Consider the following 19,461-nt stretch of genomic DNA (forward strand, 5'->3'; position numbering starts at 1 on the left):
TCTTTTCAATATACATTGGATATAAAGACAAATATGGAAAGGTTCCCATTCGTGAACAATTCATTGTACAGATTAAGCAATATATATGTATGCAAATGATTACAATAAAGTTCTAAGTGTTTCAGTAATGATGGACACATCGTAGTTGAAAACACCTAGAGAAGAGCAACTAATGCTTAACTGAGATGTCAACAAACCATTTACATTACACAAAGTCTTGAAGAGAAGTCAAAATTTACTAAGAATGTAGAGAAGAAAAATTCAGAGGAAACAATATGTGCCAAGAGCTAAGAAATCTGTAGGACCATGACACTTCTAGGAAGTAGACAATAATTAAATATCAGGAGGGAATAGTGAAAGATGACGTTGGAAATAGAGGCTGAAACCACTTAATTTAGGTCTTTGAGGATCAGGCTGGGAAGTCTGGGCAATATTCTTAGACCACTTAAGTTTTAAGTAGTAAAGATGGGCATGATGCATTACAAAAGTATGTTTAGGCCAAAAGTGTGCCTGAAAATTATATTAATCAATTAAGACAAAGGAGTAAATAATCCTCAAAAATTCAGTGGCTCAAAGCTCCATAATTTATTTCTTGCTCATCTAACATGTCCTAATGAGAGTTTAGGTCAGCAAGGCAGCTCTCCTCCAAACTATCATGTAGAGGCTTAGGTTCTGTCTGTCTTGGCACTCTATCTTCTTCTGAAGTCCTGTTCTTTTCTTCATTCAGCTGGTGCAGAAAAGAGAGTACGAGGAGACACAACTACACTCCCAGGGTCAGTTCAGTTCAGTCGCTCAGTCATGTCCAACTCTTTGCGACCCCATGAATCACAGCATACCAGGCCTCCCTGTCCATCACCAGCTCCCGGAGTTAACTCAAACTCATGTCCATCGAGTCAGTCATGCCATTCCCTGTCGTCCCCTTCTCCTCCTGCCCCTAATCCCTCCTAGCATTGGGGTCTTTTCCAATGAGTCAACTCTTCGCATGAGGTGACCAAAGTATTGGAGTTTCAGCTTCAGCATCAGTCCTTCCAATGAACACCCAGGACTGATCTCCTTTAGGATGGACTGGTTGGATCTCCTTGCAGTCCAAGGGACTCTCAAGAGTCTTCTTCAACATCACAGTTCAAAAGCATCCATTTTTCGGCGCTCAACTTTCTTCACAGTCCAACTCTCACATCCATATATGACCACTGGAAAAACCGTAGCCTTGACTAGATGGGTCTGTGTGGGCAATGTAATGTCTCTGTTTTTTAATATGCTATCTAGGTGGGTCATAACTTTCCTTCCAAGGAGTAAGCGTCTTTTAATTTCATGGCTGCAGTCACCATCTGTAGTGATTTTGGAGACCCCAAAAATAAAGTCTGACACTGTTTCCCCATTTATTTGTCATAAAGTGATAGGACCAGATGCCATGATCTTAGTTTACTGAATGTTGATCTTTAAGCCAACTTTTTCACTCTCATCTTTCACTTTCATCCAGAGTCTTTTTAGTTCCTCTTCACTTTCTGCCATAAGGGTGGTGTCACCTGCACATCTGAGGTTATTGATATTTCTCCCAGCACACTTGATTCCAGCTTGTGCTTCTTCCAGCCCAGTGTTTCTCATGATGTACTCTGCATATAAGTTAAACAAGCAGGGTGACAATATACAGCCTTGATGTACTCCTTTTCCTATTTGGAACCAATCTGTTGTTCCATGTCCAGTTCTAACTGTTGCTTCCTGACCTGCATACAGGTTTCTCAAGAGGCAGGTCAGGTGGTCTGGTATTCCCATCTCTTTCAGAGTTTTCCACAGTTTATCGTGATCCATACAGTCAAAGGCTTTGGCATAGTCAATAAAGCAGAAATCACTGTTTTCTGGAACTCTCTTCCTTTTTCGATGATCCAGGGAATGTTGACAATTTGATCTCTGGTTCCTCTGCCTTTTCTAAAACCAGCTTGAACATCTGGAAGTTCACGGTTCACGTATTGCTGAAGCCTTGCTTGGAGAATTTTGAGCATTACTTTACTAGCATGTGAGATGAGTGCAATTGTGCAGTAGTTTGAGCATTCTTTGGGATTGCCTTTCTCCCAGGGTAGGTACAGTAATTGTTACAGATCACTTTCATTGATTTGAATATAGTCATGAAGTCACACCATTACAAAATGGACTAGAGAATCTGTTCTAACCTATTCTTTATGCATGCCCAATGGGAAAAGTGCATGAGGTGCAACTTAAATCCAAATGGCTCACATACACTTTACAAAGATCTAAAGGTTCCTACTAAAAATAAAGCATGATTAATGTGCTAACTATTGAGAATACTACAACATAGTATATTGAAGATACATATGTGAATTCAGTAGCAATAAATGGGAAAAAGTTTAACAACTCTAACACCACTGTACTTGAAAAAAAGAGCATTTTCAGTCAAGTATTTGCTTCAAATGCAGTATAGAGATTTTTTTAAAACATTTATCCAAAAGGCCCTTTCATCTAGTGACCTCTAAAGTGACTGACTTAAAACAAGAAGGACACACTTACATACTGATGACTCAAGATACACAAAGATAAGATAACAAATGATTCCACAAGCAGTGAACAAAATAAGCATATGTTGTTTGTGAAAACCAGTGATTTCAGATGAACCTGAACACTTGGACTAAAAAAGGAACCATCTGATATTTTACAGAGTAGGTGAAATGATGAGAAGAGTTAAAAAAGGATAAGGAAGAGTTATCTTTTGAAAGAACTTCAAAATAATGTGTATGCAGAGGATACAAAATTCTCCTGACCTGAATACATACTGGGAAGAAAGGAGTTTTCCTATGGACTCTTTGAGCCATATTTATAAAACTACTTAGATACACAGGAGACAGACTTGACACTAGTAACCTAAACAAAACCAGCTTCCTTCTCCTTCTCATCTTCATTCACCACAATCATGATATTACTTTCTACCTATAGTCAGTATCTGTAGCAACCTTCCCTGAGGCACTATATATTTGGGGGAATATGCAAAGAACCTACATTTAATGATATTAAATCAATAACATATTAATTAACACCAGTTAATCTTAAAATAGAAAATTTTAAAAGTACCAGTCTACTGTGGAACAAAAAATGCCATTGTTTTAAGTCTCTATTTTTTCTCATTTATTTACCAGAATAAGTTGTACCTTGGCTCACTTTACTACAATTCATTCTACATACTGCGGCCAGAGTAAATATCCTAAAATGGAATTCTGATCATTTTATTGCCTAGAATAAACCTTTATGGGGAATCTCTATTTTGTGCAGACTGTACTCCCTTGCATATCATGCATTGTCCTCCATCATCCAAACCTGCCTACCTTTTCATTTTACCCTTACAACTTTCATATTGTCATATTATGCCCAAATTATGCTGAAATATTTCCTCAAATAACAAAATTTTTCCATTTCTTTATGGTTATACATTTCCTTTGAATGCTCTAATTTTTACCTACATTAATACCTACTTCAATATCTATTTCCATTTATTTCAAATACTCAGTTTCCTTTCACTGTTCTTCGTGGTCTGAGTGAGCTGCTCATTCTTAACATTCTCAGGCTGTCAAGGCATATCTCTTTCATTGATACCTTTAAATACTGCTTTAAGCACTGGTTTATCTATCAACCTCCCATATTAACTTTTATGATCTTTGGAAGTATGACCTGCATCTGTTTTCTTCCTCCTTTTTTGTAGTCCCTGTGTTTGGTTCAGTAAATGATATCCAGTACATACTCGTCAGGGCTTCCCTGGTGACTCAGTGGTAAATAATTCACTTGCTAATGCAGGAGACACAAGTTCAATTCCTGGGTCAGGAAAATCCCCTGAAAAAGGAAATGGCAAGCCACTCCAGTATTCTTGCCTGGGAAATCCCATGGACAGAAGAGCCTGGCAGGCTACAGTCCATGAGGTTGCAAAGAGTTGTACACAGCTACTCAACAATGACAACAACAAAAAAACCAAACACACTTGGTGTTTGTTGATTGATTTCTGTGTAGTGTGATGGACACAGAAATCATGAAAGTAACTTTTGCTCAGGTGTAAATAAACCAGCTAACCTCCTTCAGAGTTTTCCTTCACAATGAGTCACCACACTCAAGGGAGTTAGCTTTTGTGTGCAGCTTTTATCTAATGACTCATGACACCACTGGTATAAAGACCTTGCTACTATGCCTAATGTAGGACACTTGATGGACCATGTACATTCCTCCACAGTGATAGCTCAAGATTCTTGGTCCTAAAGTGCTTTAGGGCTTTTCAATCTACTCAATACTCCCATCTTCTCCTTCCAGCTCCTCAAAATCCCAGGTGTTGATTCTTAGTTAATAGCCTGTATGCTAAATTCCAATTTATCTTTTTCTTATGGAAAACTAAGTGTGACAGATGTTACCAGAAGAGGTCTGAGAAAGCAGACTATAAGATGGGGTTCTGAAAGTGAATCATTTGTTACCTGGTAGGATATGAGGGCCCTATCACTAAAAATAGGTGAACTTTAGAAACCTCCCAGCATGAGTTGAATTATTAAAATCCTCACCAGTGAAAAACTGTGATAGTGAACACATAGAAGGACCTGTATTAGTAGGTGCCACTTGTCAGATGTTTGAGAAGTACAGAGAAATAATAGCTGTAAGGACAATGGAACTGGATAGCTAAATGTCACCGATACTTTACAAAAATGTAACAGAAAGCTGCTAGACATTCACAGGCAATTAAAGTTCAGTTCAGTTGCTCAGTCATGTCTGCCTCTTCGCAACCCTATGGACTGTAGCACACCAGGCTTCCCTGTCCATCACCAACTCCCAAAGCTTGCTCAAACTCATGTCCTTTGAGTTGGTGATGCCTGTGACATCACAGGCAATTAAAAGTCAACTCTGAAAACCAAAAGACCACCCTGGCAAACTATGAAGAGACTTCTGTAATTCAACGGCAAAGAAAACTAAGGACTGGGCAAAGGACATAATAGTCACAAAGGGTGAACACCCAAGAAGGGTAGATATACAACCAAGGCATTGTCTATTATAGCAGAATTAGACCCCCAGTTAGGACAAACAGAAATCTTGGAATTTATTAAGAAGATACATGGAGAATTCCTCACAACATTTTCAAACATCTGACTTCTCTGTTGACTATGAATCTGCTAATTAAGAGCAAGCACTTCAAGAAGAGAGAAAACTACACAGAGAACTTCCCCCTATAAGACATGTGTTCCTTTAAGACTTCTCTTCAACTCTGCGTCTGGCTACTGGACCTATAACTCACATTAAGTTGCATCATAACTCAGTTAGGGGCATGCTGGGCCTCATAAGAAAGGAATAGGGCTATATTCCAACAGAGCTGCAAGTCTGAACTAGGATATACCAGCTAAAGTTAAGGAGCATGTACAGACTGGATTACGAGAATGCTTGATCAAGGCAGTCAGCACAAAAGTGGAGACAAGGGACAGGTTACTGATTTGGGAGCATTATTCCAAGTTATAGGATTTAACTTGGAATCCTTGAAAGTACCCCTAAAATGTTCTCAGAAATGTGGATGAAGGGCTGACACATTCGATGTGGAATTAAAAAGCCACAATTTCCATGGCTGATGATTTAGGAAAGGATTAAAAGGTTCAGTGTAAGACACATCACAGAATTACATTCATGAGATAGCCTATGTGTACCGTTTACTAAGACCTTAAAGAATATGCTGGTGAAAGGGGCACTGGCATAATTAAAAAGTCAATAATGGCTCTCCTCATTTTGTGGGAAAAGTCATTATAGAATTGGACTAGCTGATAAAAACTGACACAACAGAATCCTAAAGCAATAAAGGCAAGGTTCTATGCTTAACCGCTAGAAGTCGAGTAAAATTTCATAATCAGTAATAGCCTTAAACTGCAGATTCAGGAGTAATGACTCACAGAAAATTGTGAAAGTGGTTAAAAGAACTTAGTGTCCTAGGGAAAACAGTAATTATAAATGGACAGCCAATAAGGACAACACAGCTTATACAATAACAACAACAACAAAAATATCATGGCTGGACTACCAAGTAGCTAGTGGGAGTTAAACTTCCCCTGACCCTCCACCAGATAAAAGGTCATAAACTCTTGCCAGTTTTCAGGCACAGAACCCACTTCCTGATGATTCCACTGTGCCCACTGGAAGAAGGACCCTGCAACATTATAAAAGTAATTTTATAAAAACTCTATAAGCCCTTCCCCAAAGATTCTTACAATAATGTGATGTATCATGATGCTCTCTCCTTACTCCTCCCTGCCTTGGTATGAGAGTACGAGCATGGGACGTGTTCATGTAAAATATAAAGCTCTGGTTAAGATCCAGATTATTTTGGTTCCAGTGAATCCAAACACATATCTGATTTTAATTTTCATGTCCCCCAACTATATAATTTGAATTGCATACACAATAGTTTGTGCAAGCCAAACACTGAGCCTAGGCCATATATTAATAGGTTTTATGTAGAAGGCCAGATTTTTTATGTAGAAGGCCCATCTAGTCAAAGCTATGGTTTTTCCAGTAGTCACATATGGATGTGAGAGTTGGACTACAAAGAAAGCTGAGAACAGAAGAATTGATGCTTTTGAACTGTGGTGTTGGAGAAGACTCTTGAGAGTCCCTTGGACTGCAAGGAGATCCAACCAGTCCATCCTAAAGGAGATCAGTCCTGGGTATTCATTGGAAGGACTGATGCTAAAGCTGAAACTCCAATACTTTGGCCACCTCATGCGAAGAGTTGACTCATTGGAAAAGACCCTGATGCTGGGAGGGATTGGGGGCAGGAGGAGAAGGGGAGACAGAGGATGAGATGGCTGGATGGCATCACAAACTCGATGGGCGTGGGTTTGAGTAGACTCCAGGAGTTGGGAGTTGGTGATGGACAGGGAGGCCTGGTGTGCTGTGATTCATGGGGTCACAAAGAGTTGGACATAACTGAGCGACTGAACTGAACTGGCATGACATGTCATATGTTCCAAAGTAAAAGATCATCAATTGCAGCATGTACCTCCAACCATAATGAAATTAAACTACACACACACACACAAACACACACACACACACACACACACACACATATACAGCCTGATAAGCTTCTTTAGAGGAGTACACTCCACATCTGTGCATACTGTCTAGGCCCATATACCATGTAATACAATGCTACCAGCTCTGAGCATGGCCCCAAACAGGAAAGAGCTCTACAGCAGATCCAGTTTGCAGTGTAAGCTGTCATGCATTCTGACAGACCTAATGGTGTAAGAGATAGTAGTGGTGGCTCAGTTCAATTTAGTTAAGTCACTCAGTCGTGTCCGACTTATTGTGACCCCATGAACTGCAGCATGCCAGGCTTCCCTGTCCATCACCCAAACTCATGTCCATTCAGTCGGTGATGCCAACCAACCATCTCATCCTCTGTTGTTTCCTTCTCCTCCTGCCTTCAATCTTTCCCAGCATCACGGTTTTTTCCAGTGAGTCAGTTCTTCACATCAGGTGGCCAAAGTACTGGAGTTTCAGCTTCAGCATCAGTCCTTCCAATGAATATTCAGGACTGATTTCCTTTAGAATGGACTGGTTGGATCTCCTTGCAGTCCAAGGGACTCTCAAGAGTCTTCTCCAACACCACAGTTCAAAAGCATCAATTCTTCAGCACTCAGCTTTCTTCACAGTCCAACTCTCACATCCATACATGACCAATGGAAAAATCATAGCCTTGACTAGATGGACCTTTGTTGACAAAGTAATGTCTCTGCTTTTTAATATGCTGTCTAGGTTGGTCACAACTTTCCTTCCAAGGAGTAAGCATCTTTTAATTTCATGGCTGCAGTCACCATCTGCAGTGATTTTGGAGCCCCAAAAAATAAAGTCAGGCACTGTTTCCCCATCTATTTGCCATGAAGCAATGGGACCAGATGCCATGATCTTAGTTTTCTGAATGTTGAGCTTTAAGTCAACTTTTTCACTCTCCTTTTTCAGTTTCATCAAGAGGCTCTTTAGTTTTCTTCACTTTCTGCCATAAGGGTGGTGTCATCTGCACATCTGAGGTTATTGATATTTCTCCCAGCACACTTGATTCCAGCTTGTGCTTCTTCCAGCCCAGCGTTTCTCATGATGTACTCTGCATATAAGTTAAACAAGCAGGGTGACAATATACAGCCTTGACATACTCCTTTTCCTATTTGGAACCAGTCTGTTGTTCTATGTCCAGTTCTAACTGTTGCTTCTTAACCTGCTTACAGATTTCTCAAGAGGCAGGTCAGGTGGTCTGGTATTCCCATCTCTTGAAGAATTTTCCACAGTTTATCGTGATCCACACAGTCAAAGGCTTTGGCATAGTCAATAAATCAGAATAAATGTTTTTCTAGAACTCTCTTGCTTTTTCGATGATCCAGCAGATGTTGACAATTTGTTCTGTGGTTCCTCTGCCTTTTCTAAAACCAGCTTGAATATCTGGAAGTTCATGGTTCACATATTGCTGAAGCCTGATTGGAGAGTTTTGAGCATTACTTTACTAGCGTTGAGATGAGTGCCATTGTGTTGTAGTTTAAGCATTCTTTGGCATTACCTTTCTTAGGGATTATAGTGGTGGTAGGGGGAAAAAATGTCACATGGAAGTTACAGATAGTACTAGTGAGGAATCATAATAAAGATCTCTGGGGCTCTAGAGCAAGCCTATGCCATCTACAATATACAAGCCTCTTGAGAAAAAAGTCCTGGCATGTTTTAGGTGAAGTGACTGATGAAACAGCAAAAAGCTATGAGACTGAATTATCCCCATGAGATGGATTCTGTCAGATGCACCAGGTTTTAAGATTTTCAGGAACATTAAGTATTAATCCATCATATTAAAGTTGTACCTCTGTGATCAAATACAATTAGAGCTAGAGGTTATAAACAGCTGTGTGACCAAACAGCTCAGATCTGCATATCATTCACCACTGTTGGACCAGTGCTGCTCTTGCAGGCCACAAGTCTGATATATAAAGAATCTTGTTTGAACAGCAATAAAGTAAAAACTGATACTTTATGGATGTGCCAAATATAAGCAATGTCTTCACTAAAAAGTCTTCCTCAAGAGTGGACTTGAAAGTTAATGATGAATGAAATATGTCCCAATGGACAGCTTCATGCTGTCCATATGACCATCCATTTTGTTGTTAAAAAAAAGAAAAGTGGCCTGATATTAGAATTTATATGGTATGATGAGCAGTGGCAAATAGCCTAGCTGTTCACAACCCTGGGCAATGAAAGTATGGAGTGGGTCCATGGTATGAACCTATGGCAGACATAAGGGATCAGGAACAAAGTGTGAAGACCTTTGTATGGATGCACATCATAGAGCATGTACCACAGGAGACTAATTAACAAGTGGAACACTCAGTTCATTGATGTTAGGGAGCCTAAGTCATCAATTATACTCCTGCTGGTGTGTTATATACAAAAGAGAGTGGTCACATTGGAAAAGATGAGACTATTCATGGGACCAACAATATGAGCTCCCATTCAATGAGGGGCATTTATGTACTTGTGATACTGAATGTTCAACCTGTTAACAACAGAGACTAATGCTTAGTTCCCAGTATAACATATTTCTCAAGGAGACCAACTAACCAATTGGTGAAAAATTATATAGTCCTTTTAATTTGGAAATCCACATATTTGCTCTACTAGAAAGAGATAAATACTGAGGATATACATTTTCCCTATTGCTGTGCTAACCCAGCTATTGCCATGATCTGAGGACTGATTCACTGGCATGAAATCCCATGCAATATTGTACCAGACCAGGACAGTCAATGCATAGCAAAGGAGATATGAGAGTAAGCCAAGTTACACGATATCTACTGTGTGTATCAAATACCATACCACCCTACCACCCGTTTTTTTTTTTTTTTTCCCCAGCCTGATAGAGAAGGGTATGGTCTCCTGAATATTCAGTTGAAGGATCAGTTTGAAGATGTTATTACCAAAGGATTAGGTACCATCTTTAGGATGTAGTATATATACTGAATCAGTATATACACATACTACTGTTTTTCTAATAGGAAGAATACCTGGATACCTAGGCCCCTACAATTCTGTCTATGCAGGTCCAGTCCTCAACATTTGGCACTTTCATCAGAGAATTCTGTAAAACTCACTTTGGGCACTCTGATGAGTCATTATACTCCCAAGATCCTTACTGGGTTATCCTGCAACATAATTACAGGCTAGAGCATTGACCTTTAATAAATATCTTGCATACCAAACTCCATCTCAATCTCTGCTACTAGAAACCTCAACTGGTAACAAACAATATTAAAGTGTAATCGCTATACTAAATAGGAAGTGTATGTATACTACATATGAAGAGTATCTCTAAAGCTTCCTTTAGAGATATATTTTTATGGACATATCATAGTTGGAATTTCTGTTAACTTTTACAGTAAATCCCCATTTGGAGCTCTCGTAGCCTGATAAGAAGCAGGGAAAATGGCAGGTTAGTAAATTCAAAAACAACAGTGACAACAATATGTCACATTTGTGAAGATGATACATAATTAGCTTCTACTCAGTTGTCATGTGACTAGCCCAGAAAAGTCAGAATCTCATTTATGCTAGCTGTGTACTGTTTAGTTGCTTCAGTTGTGTCTGACTCTTTGTGACCCCATGGACAGTAGCCCACTTGGTTCCTCTGTCCTTGGGGAGTCTTCAGGCAAGAATATTGGAGTGGGTTGCCATGCCCTCTTCCTGGGGATTTTCCCAACCCTGGGATGGACTTAGGTCTCCCACATTGTGGACAGATTCTTTACTGACTGAGCCACCACGAAGCCCAAAAATACTGGAGTGGGTAGCCTTTCCCTTCTCCAGGGGAACCGTCCTGATCCAGGAATTGAACCACGGTCTCCTGCACTGCAGGCAGATTCTTTACCTGCTTAGCTACCAGGGAAGCCCAGTCATGCATCACTTACTATTTAATACATTAACAACATAGGAGGAGGAGTGAAAATGAAGGAACACAATTTCATCAAAATTGTTCCATGAGAGAGAGGAGGAGCAAGAAGAAACAGATGAGAAGGAGAAAACCTAATATGGAAATACAAATATATTTGGGTGAAAAATCAAACATCCATACTCTACGAGTATCATCTATTATCGATGTTTACTAACCTGTGCACTTCTGCGAAGGAAGATTCAAGCAGAACCTTGAAGTTGCTGGAGAAATTAACATCTCTTACATTCCAAATTTAGCTTAACATTAATCAAACACTAACCTTGACATTATGCCATTTACTATTTATCAAAAATCTAAACAATGCAAGTCTAGTACCTATTTTAACAATATCATGTTTGCTTTTTAAACATATCATTTTGACAATAAAACCTATAATGCAGACTATAAAATCGAGAGTTTAGAAGTTGAGTGTTATAACCATCAGACTCGGACTTAAAAGTATTAGACTTTCATAAAGTGCCTTTCTGAGAAGATACATACCCATCAGTAAAGTATGTGCACTAAGCAGTAAAAGAGCAAAATACCAATAAGGCAGAAGTTAACCCCAGATGCTCCATTGGAGGCTTTTTCTTTTTTTAAGGCATTATTTTAAAAGAAGGAATGTTACAAAAACAATTACTACAATTACACTTGAAGGTGGTGCCATGTGATGCTTAAATAAAATCTTCAATTATTTACAATCATGCTCTCAATGCTCAGAGAAATGAGGCTCAGGAAATTTAAGTAACTTACCCAAATTCACAAAGCTGGACAGGATAAGGGTTGGCAGTAACTCATGCCTGTGACGCTGCCTAATCAGATTATTATATAAAATATCCTGCGAGGAGACAGTTCTCCAAAAGTGGTGAAGAACTGAGGAGAAGAGGAAGTCACTCGCGGAGCAAATATTAACAAGCCCGGAATACCTACGTCTACGTCACGTCACGTCATATCACGTCTACCACAGGCGTACCTCACGTCACGCCTATCTATGTCACCTCAAATCACGTCTTCTTCAAGGTTACCGCACTTCACGTCTGTTTACGTCTGTTTACGTCTACATCACCTCTCGTCACGCCTGGCACCTCCTCTACCTCCATAGCTCCACCTATGTAGTTATACTGACGTAAAAAATGTTGTCTAGGGGCGTGTCAGGGAGGCGTTTTATTTGAGGCAATTGGTAGAAAGTATTTTCAGAGACGACTTGTCGTTAAGGAGGTCAGTGGCTTCCAACTATATAGATGTACTTAGGTTTTCTAGTAGTAAGTATTGTAGAAAGAGAAGGAGCTAGGAGGAATGGTAAAAAGTTTGAAATTCGCGGTGCTGAGGAGATAACTTACAGACTGAACTTGGATCAACTGGCCACTTTTCGAGCCTTTTTGGTAAGTATAATGACCCTCCGAAGAGGGAGTGATGTTTAGCTCTGTGTGAAATATTAGAAACTCACGCTGCACGGCAGAACTCAGACAGACCAGTTAAAGAGAGCGTGAAACCTGAGTGGAACCTCGACCATCCATTCTTTTCACAATGCATTCGTGTGGGAAGACTGCTTGTAAGCACCAGGGCCACTCTTAGAGTTCTGGAAGCTTTCATAGTTTGCTCTATGTGTGGTTTTACCATAGTAAACAGATTTATAAAGGAGGATGCTGATTTCCCTTTTTTTCTTTATAATCTTTGTGTTTACTTGAGAAATTTTTTGTTTACAAGAATCCGTTTTGTGTTAAGAAACAATTGAAAAACCTAGACGAAACCAAACTTTACAGTAATCACCACCTTAGGCGTTATGCTGAATGTACAAGATAAGCATAAGCAAATTTCCCAACAACATAGTATCTCACTATGTGTTTGCTGTTGCTAAGGGTGGTTTGAAAGTGACGATCATGGTAATAATAGATGACATTTTACTAGTTACAAAATATCTCACTTGTTTTTTAAGATCTTAAAATAATTGTACAAAGTTATATGGTATTAACTCATGTTTAAAGATGAGGAAATAGGTTTAGAAAGATTAAGTGATTTTTTTTCAAAAAACATTATCAACAAACGTCAGACCCTTCGGTTCCAATTGTCATGCAGTCTACTGCAGCATACTGCCTTTCTCTCTTTGGGGGGAAAAATATGTGTGTGTGGGTATACTATACTATATATATATTATTATCAGCAGGAAATACACTCTTTTCATCATGGCACAATAATCTAGAAAGAACAAATGCTTATCATAATTTAAGACTCATCTTTGAGTGAAGAGTAGCTATTTTGAATAACAAAAACCCTTTCAGTTCATAGTAGTAGAACTACTTTCGAGACAGCTGGTGTAAGTGAAGACAACATGGTAAATGTATTCAGCTCTGAAATAGCCTCGGATACTGCTCAGCTAACTTTTAATGTGTCTTGCAGCTCAGCAAACCACTGAGGGTGCAGTCCTGCTGCCCTTGCATTTCTTTTGTGCTCACATAACTCCCGTTAACATTGGTCAAAGTTCAGGGTACCAGGAACTAAGGGCAATTTTTCTCTGCTCCCTCAGTTCTCTAAAGCTTTGAAATCATAAACATTTAGCAGTACTTTCTCAATAAGAGAAAACACTTTTCAACAAGAAGGGGATATTTTGCACAGAAATAAGAAAGCTGCAGGGAAGCCCTTGCTTACTGTAGGAAATCGCTGATGTACAGAGCCACGTGACACATGGCTCTGATAGGGCACCAGCTGCTTGGAACCACCTCAGGGCTGTAGGCTGTGGGAAGAGGACTCCCATTGGCTGTATGTGCACCTGATTGGCTGGATGACAGCAATGCCTTCCAGCCCTGCAGTTTCTTTTCCAGTATTCACCAGATGCAATTAGCAGTCAGAAGGAAGCAACTTAAAATCTGCCAAAATAGGTCAGTAACCTCATTGTTTGCCCATTAGTTTAATCACAGGATATGTGTTTAGAGACACAAAAGTCCTATGAAAATTATACAAAAGCACTCCTTCACCCGTAAGTTTTGCCATAGCTCCTTATTTTGTAAACATCACATGTAAAATAGATCTCAATGAAAAGAGGAGCCATTTTCAATTGAGAGGTGGCTCAAATGGTAAAGCGTTTGCCTGCAATTAGGCAGACCCGTGTTCTATCCCTGGGTCGGGAAGATCCTCTGGAGAAGGAAATGGCAACCCACTTCAGTACTCTTGCCTGGAAAATTCCATGGACAGAGGAGCTTGGTAGGCTATAGTCCATGGGGTGGCAAAGAGTCGGACAAGACTGAGCGACTTCACTTTCACTTTCCATGTACAACTTACAAAAGTCTGAAGTTTCCTTTAAAAGCTAGTAGTTGGATAAATGCAGGATATTGATATTATTATACAGCTTGTAGATTGATATGCATATGCTTTTTCTATTTCCTCAACTTGCACCTTATCCTAATATTTTCCTATAAATAATGATTCATAGATAGGCTTTAAAAAACTAAATCATGTGCTAAATACACTCTGTAGTGTTATTTAAAAGGGTGCACACAAATTATCATCCATTAAAGCCTTTGAACAAAGCTTTGTGTTTAAAGCAAAATGTTGCCCCTTAATTGATTTTTTAGATGAATGTGCTGCCTTTGAGATTTGAACTGACCCCTGCATTCAACATGTTTTTTTCTGCATTTTTGGCATGCAGATGTCAAAATTTTACTAGCTAAAATGTAAGTTATGTTTCAAAGCAGAAGCAGTTGAAAATCTTTTTAAACCTTCCTGATACATAAATTAAGACATAAGAAAGAAGCTAGAGTAAAAAGAGACAAATGGAAATAGTACAGGTGTGCTTTTCATCATATCTCCAGAAAAATTGCTGTCTTCTTCACTGATTTCTTCCTTTGCTTTTTTTTTATGTAAACAATGTAACATATGTTACAATTAATCATATATAAGCCACTGGGAGAATAAATGCTGTCACAGTAATTAATGGTTTAACTTACTCTGAGTATTTTCAATATTAATAACCTAAATGAGACTATTGTGTTACTGTGAACAGGAACATATGTTGCTTTTTGCATTTTGTCTCTTAGAAATGAAAAAGTGAGTCTGCTTATTCTTCCTAGGTTTTGGTCAGTAGCTTAAGATTAGAAGCAGGCCAGAGGAATATTGTCAGCACCTTGTGTTCCAGGATGGCTTGATACAATATGCTGCTGTTCCAATAGGCTTCAAACCTTACCGTTTTTGCCTCTATTCTTCAGATAGTTTAGGATGGTATAAGGGATTTCAGACATAATGAATAGTGCTCTTCATCAAACAAGCAAGCAAGCAAACAAACAAAACTTGAATAATCATCAAAGTAATTTTTGCCAGTTTGTAGGATTGTATCAAGAGCCCTCTTGTGAAGGACTCAACATCAAACCTTAATGTTCCTTCCCAATAGTACAGGGACTCATTATTTAAATCTGCTTTCTGTTCACGAGTCTTATAGAAAGAGCGTCTTCTAGCAACATAAAAAAATATTTTTGCTTCCTGCATATTGTTTGCTCATTATGGTCTTTTTTGTTTCTGTTAATTATTTATTGTTTGTTGTTGTTGTTCTATATTAAAATAGGGCCCTCATAATTTAGAGTATCCTCATGGTTATAGGAAGATTTTGATTGTAAGAAAGCCATAGATAAGAGAGTGTTTGGCTACCAATCACCATTCAACCAGACAGGTAAAATGATTCCCACTTAGAAAGATAATTTCTAAAAATGCCTTTCACTGGAAGAATAGGCCCAGAAAAAAAGTGTTAATTTTAGCTAATTTTATTGTTATTTAACTTAGGAAGGAAATATCAAAATAAAAAGATAAAAGTAGCAGTAAATTTAAAAATAACAAAATAACCAAAATTCCAAGAAGAAAATGTTGGTATATTGAAGAGAGTGATCAAGCTATTACTGTAATTACTATAGCAACCTTGAAGCAATTAAATGATTCATTTAGAATAATCCCATGTGAACTAGACCTGTATTTCTGTCTGCTATTATATACTGAGTGGCTAGAACCTAGTTGAGTCCCAGGAAAATAGGATTAGAGCCAAAAATATGTATTTTATAACAATATATGCAAGATGGGTGGATAGACTGTAGGTAAGCACAACCATAAAAATATAGTTATGCTCATGTTAAATGTTACAATCAAAATGTTTGCTTTATTTAGTGAGTCTCAATATTTCAAGTTAAAAAGCCTCAATCATCTTGGCCAAGTGAAGCACTTAAGCTATCACAAGTGCCTTAAGACTGACAGCAGTTGTCAGTCATTTAAGAATCTCTTACAAAACAGTACCCAAAGTTGAAATATTCAAAAATTTTAAACTTTTTTATATTTGTATTTTAGGAAAAAAGCTTCAACTAGTTTATTAACCTTCACATACTTTTCCTACTTAAGAAGAAATAATTTTTGCTTGAATGTTTGAATAGTAGTTAATCCAGCAACATAATGCTGAAGAAATTTTGTGTAATTAGATACAAGATGGAACTGGGTGAATAATTAGAATTCCTGGACATTGACATTAAGAATTCAACATAGCCTGTAAGGTAGGCTTTAGTTCTTTAAAGTTATTGAAGTGGTATTTTTTCCATATAATGTTCTGGTATAGTTTATGACACTCATCATGATTAATTTCACAAATCCTTTTCAATTATTAAGGTCAGGGGCCTTCTTCCAATGTTTATCTGCAAATCTAGAAAGACAAAAATAAATGCTATTTCTGGCCTCAAAATTGTATAAACACATAAGGAACTTAGCTATTTTGAAAAATTGAGTCTAAAAGTTTTATTTGCTTAATGTGATATTCTCTTTGTATAATTTCAGTTTTACTTAAATGTAAACCAGCACATCTTTGGAACTACATCTCAATTTTAAGGCCTGAGTTCACAAAACTAGAAAGTGATACATTAAGCCATCTCAACAGAAGACTTTGATAATCAGTGTCCTAAACCACAAGATGACCCATTATTTAATGAAAAATCTGAAGATAGGAAGTTGAAAGATTGTTTCAGTAGTTCATTGATATTATTAAGTTTGTGTTCTCTTTCTGTCTTTTCACTTTGTGTTTTGGCTTTAGTTTATTGTGCTTGTTGCCTATGGATAAAATGTGACTTTAACAGTTCTATACGTCATGTTACCATTCAATGAAGAAAGAATAGGAAAGGAACTGCCAGTGAGATATTCCATTGTAGTTTTTTTTTTTAATCAGTAATAAATTTCACATAAGTTTCCTAGAAAATTTGCTGATTTGTCCTTGTACTTCATTCATTAAAACTCACAGGGCTATCTAACTCTCAAGGATGGTTGAGAAATTAGTGTTTTGTTTTTTTTTTTCTTTCCATTTCTTAATTGTAGGTCCCAAGGGATAAAGGGGATGGAGTTTTTTTTTAATACTTCTGATTTTGTAAAACCAAACTTGGCTCAAAGGTTATGAAATAGAAAATTCATAACATATGAAGTTCTATAACATAATGGGTTAGGAAGTGAAAGTGTTAGTCACTCAGTTTTGTCTGATTGTGCAAAGCCTGCCAGACTCCTCTGTCCATGAAATTCTACAGTCAAGGATACTGGAGTGTGTTGCCATGCCCTTCTCAAGAGGATCTTCCTGACCAGGGATGGAATCCGGGTCTTCTGCGTTGCAGGCAAATCCTTACAGTCTGAGCCACCAAGGAAGCCCAATATGAGTTAGAATATTTCCTAATTATAATTTGAAGATAATAGGATAATTGCTTTATTTTTTATTGTAATGATCCAATGAGAATTTCAATGGTGTGTTTCTTTGTAGCAAAAAGTATGTTGGGAGAGACTTACTTTAGATTTAGTCTTATAAAGACTCATTTATACTATCCAGGTTTATTGATGTAATTTGTCATAGTTTAGCACCAGTCATTTTTAACTGAAAAATATACTAATAGATGAAATCATGTGCTGAAAATCTTGGGAAGAGGGAGAATTGGAAGTAAGTGAAGTTAAAAACTAAACAACATATTTCAAGACCTAATGCTGTAATGAATAATGAGAGATAAAAGTTACTGGTGCTCTTCTCATTGCTGGTATCCTTATAGTTAACTTTCACACCCACAGAACTGGTAACTAATAAAAATAAAGACAACAGACACTATTTGTAACCACTGTGCTGCTGTCTCTTGAACACTGTACCTCAGAATCTAGCTACCTACTCATTTCTGTAACCTTATTCATTATCACCACCAATAACTATTGGATGCCTTATGCTTCAGTGGGGCTGGTGGTTTTAGTTGCTAAGTCATGTCTGACTCTTTGAGACCCCACGGACTATAGCCCACCAGGCTTCTCTGTTCGTAGGATTTCCTTGGCAAGAATATTGGAGTGGGTTTCCATTTCCTTCACCAAGGGATCTTCCTGACCCAGGGATTGCATCTGCATCTCTTGCATTAGCAGGCAGATTTCTTTACACCTGAGCCACCAGGGAAGCCCTGTGCTTCAGTATCACATTGTTGAATCAGTATGCTAGCTGAAAATAGTTTGATAAGTTGTTTTTTATTCCTTCCTTTATTCTGAGATACTAAAAGATACACAGAAGTGGGTAGGCTGAGGGCCACAACCCCGAATAAGTAAAGTCAGTTTCAGGATCAAGAAGATGACAAATTGAAGAAAAATCAATGAAAAAACAAAATTAGTTACACACACACACACCCCTCCCAGGGCATTTTACAAGACCTGGACAAGTCAAATTGGTGGTAAGGATGATTTCTTGTTCTTTCATTTGATTTTAAAGATATTTATAAGCCAACCAACTTGCATTCTGACCATAATATAAATAATTTAACAACTGAGCTTTGGTTTTCTTCCCTCTGGTATATGAAAATGTTTTATTAAAATAACCAGCATCATTTATCAAGCTGATATTTTGCATATAATGAAAGGCATTTCCTTTTCAGGAAAGTAAATTCCATATATTTTCAACTTGATCATTGTATTGTACCTCTAGTAGTTCCTATGAGTGATGTTGCAAGATACTTCTGTTCATCTTACGCAGTTAGATGACAGATGTTTGTTCTTCTGCCTTGATGTATTAGAGAGAAATCCAGAACTCCTTAGACTGCAAATGCAAAACACCTCTTTAAAATCAAACTCATGTAAAATTCTAAATATTCCCCAAGCTTTTATAAAATTTGATTAAACTATTAGATCTGTCAGTGTGCATTGTTTTACATTTTTCTTTTGAAGAAGTGAAAGAGACCAGAGATGTACGAAAGAAAACATGATTAAAAGAGGAAGACAGATATTTATTAATATATATTAATAGAAATAACTGATATCATTTCCTCTGAACTTAATATAGTATATAATTTTGAATAACTCATTTTTATAAGTCATGACTTTCTTATTTTTAAGGATTTGTATGTCCTTTGAGTTTAAGAAAGTTTCTGTGTTCAAGAATTAAGAGCATCTATCTATAATCTTTTACAGATGTCTACAAATTCATCTGAAATGAACTTATATAAGTGCCTTATTAGATAATATTTTTT

The 19,461-nt window shown here is 37.7% G+C and overlaps 1 long non-coding RNA gene across 1 annotated transcript in view; it reads right to left on the bottom strand.

Annotated features, from left to right (window-relative positions):
- The window catches only part of LOC110141994 (uncharacterized), a 183,955-nt gene that overhangs the window by 152,050 nt on the left and 12,444 nt on the right, over positions 1-19,461 (bottom strand). The window contains exon 2 of the long non-coding RNA XR_002315201.2: positions 18,915-19,031. This is a non-coding gene — a long non-coding RNA (uncharacterized lncRNA). The remainder of the gene's footprint in view (positions 1-18,914; positions 19,032-19,461) is intronic.

This window comes from Odocoileus virginianus, chromosome 18, assembly GCF_023699985.2.
Source record: "Odocoileus virginianus isolate 20LAN1187 ecotype Illinois chromosome 18, Ovbor_1.2, whole genome shotgun sequence".
NCBI lineage: Eukaryota > Metazoa > Chordata > Mammalia > Artiodactyla > Cervidae > Odocoileus > Odocoileus virginianus.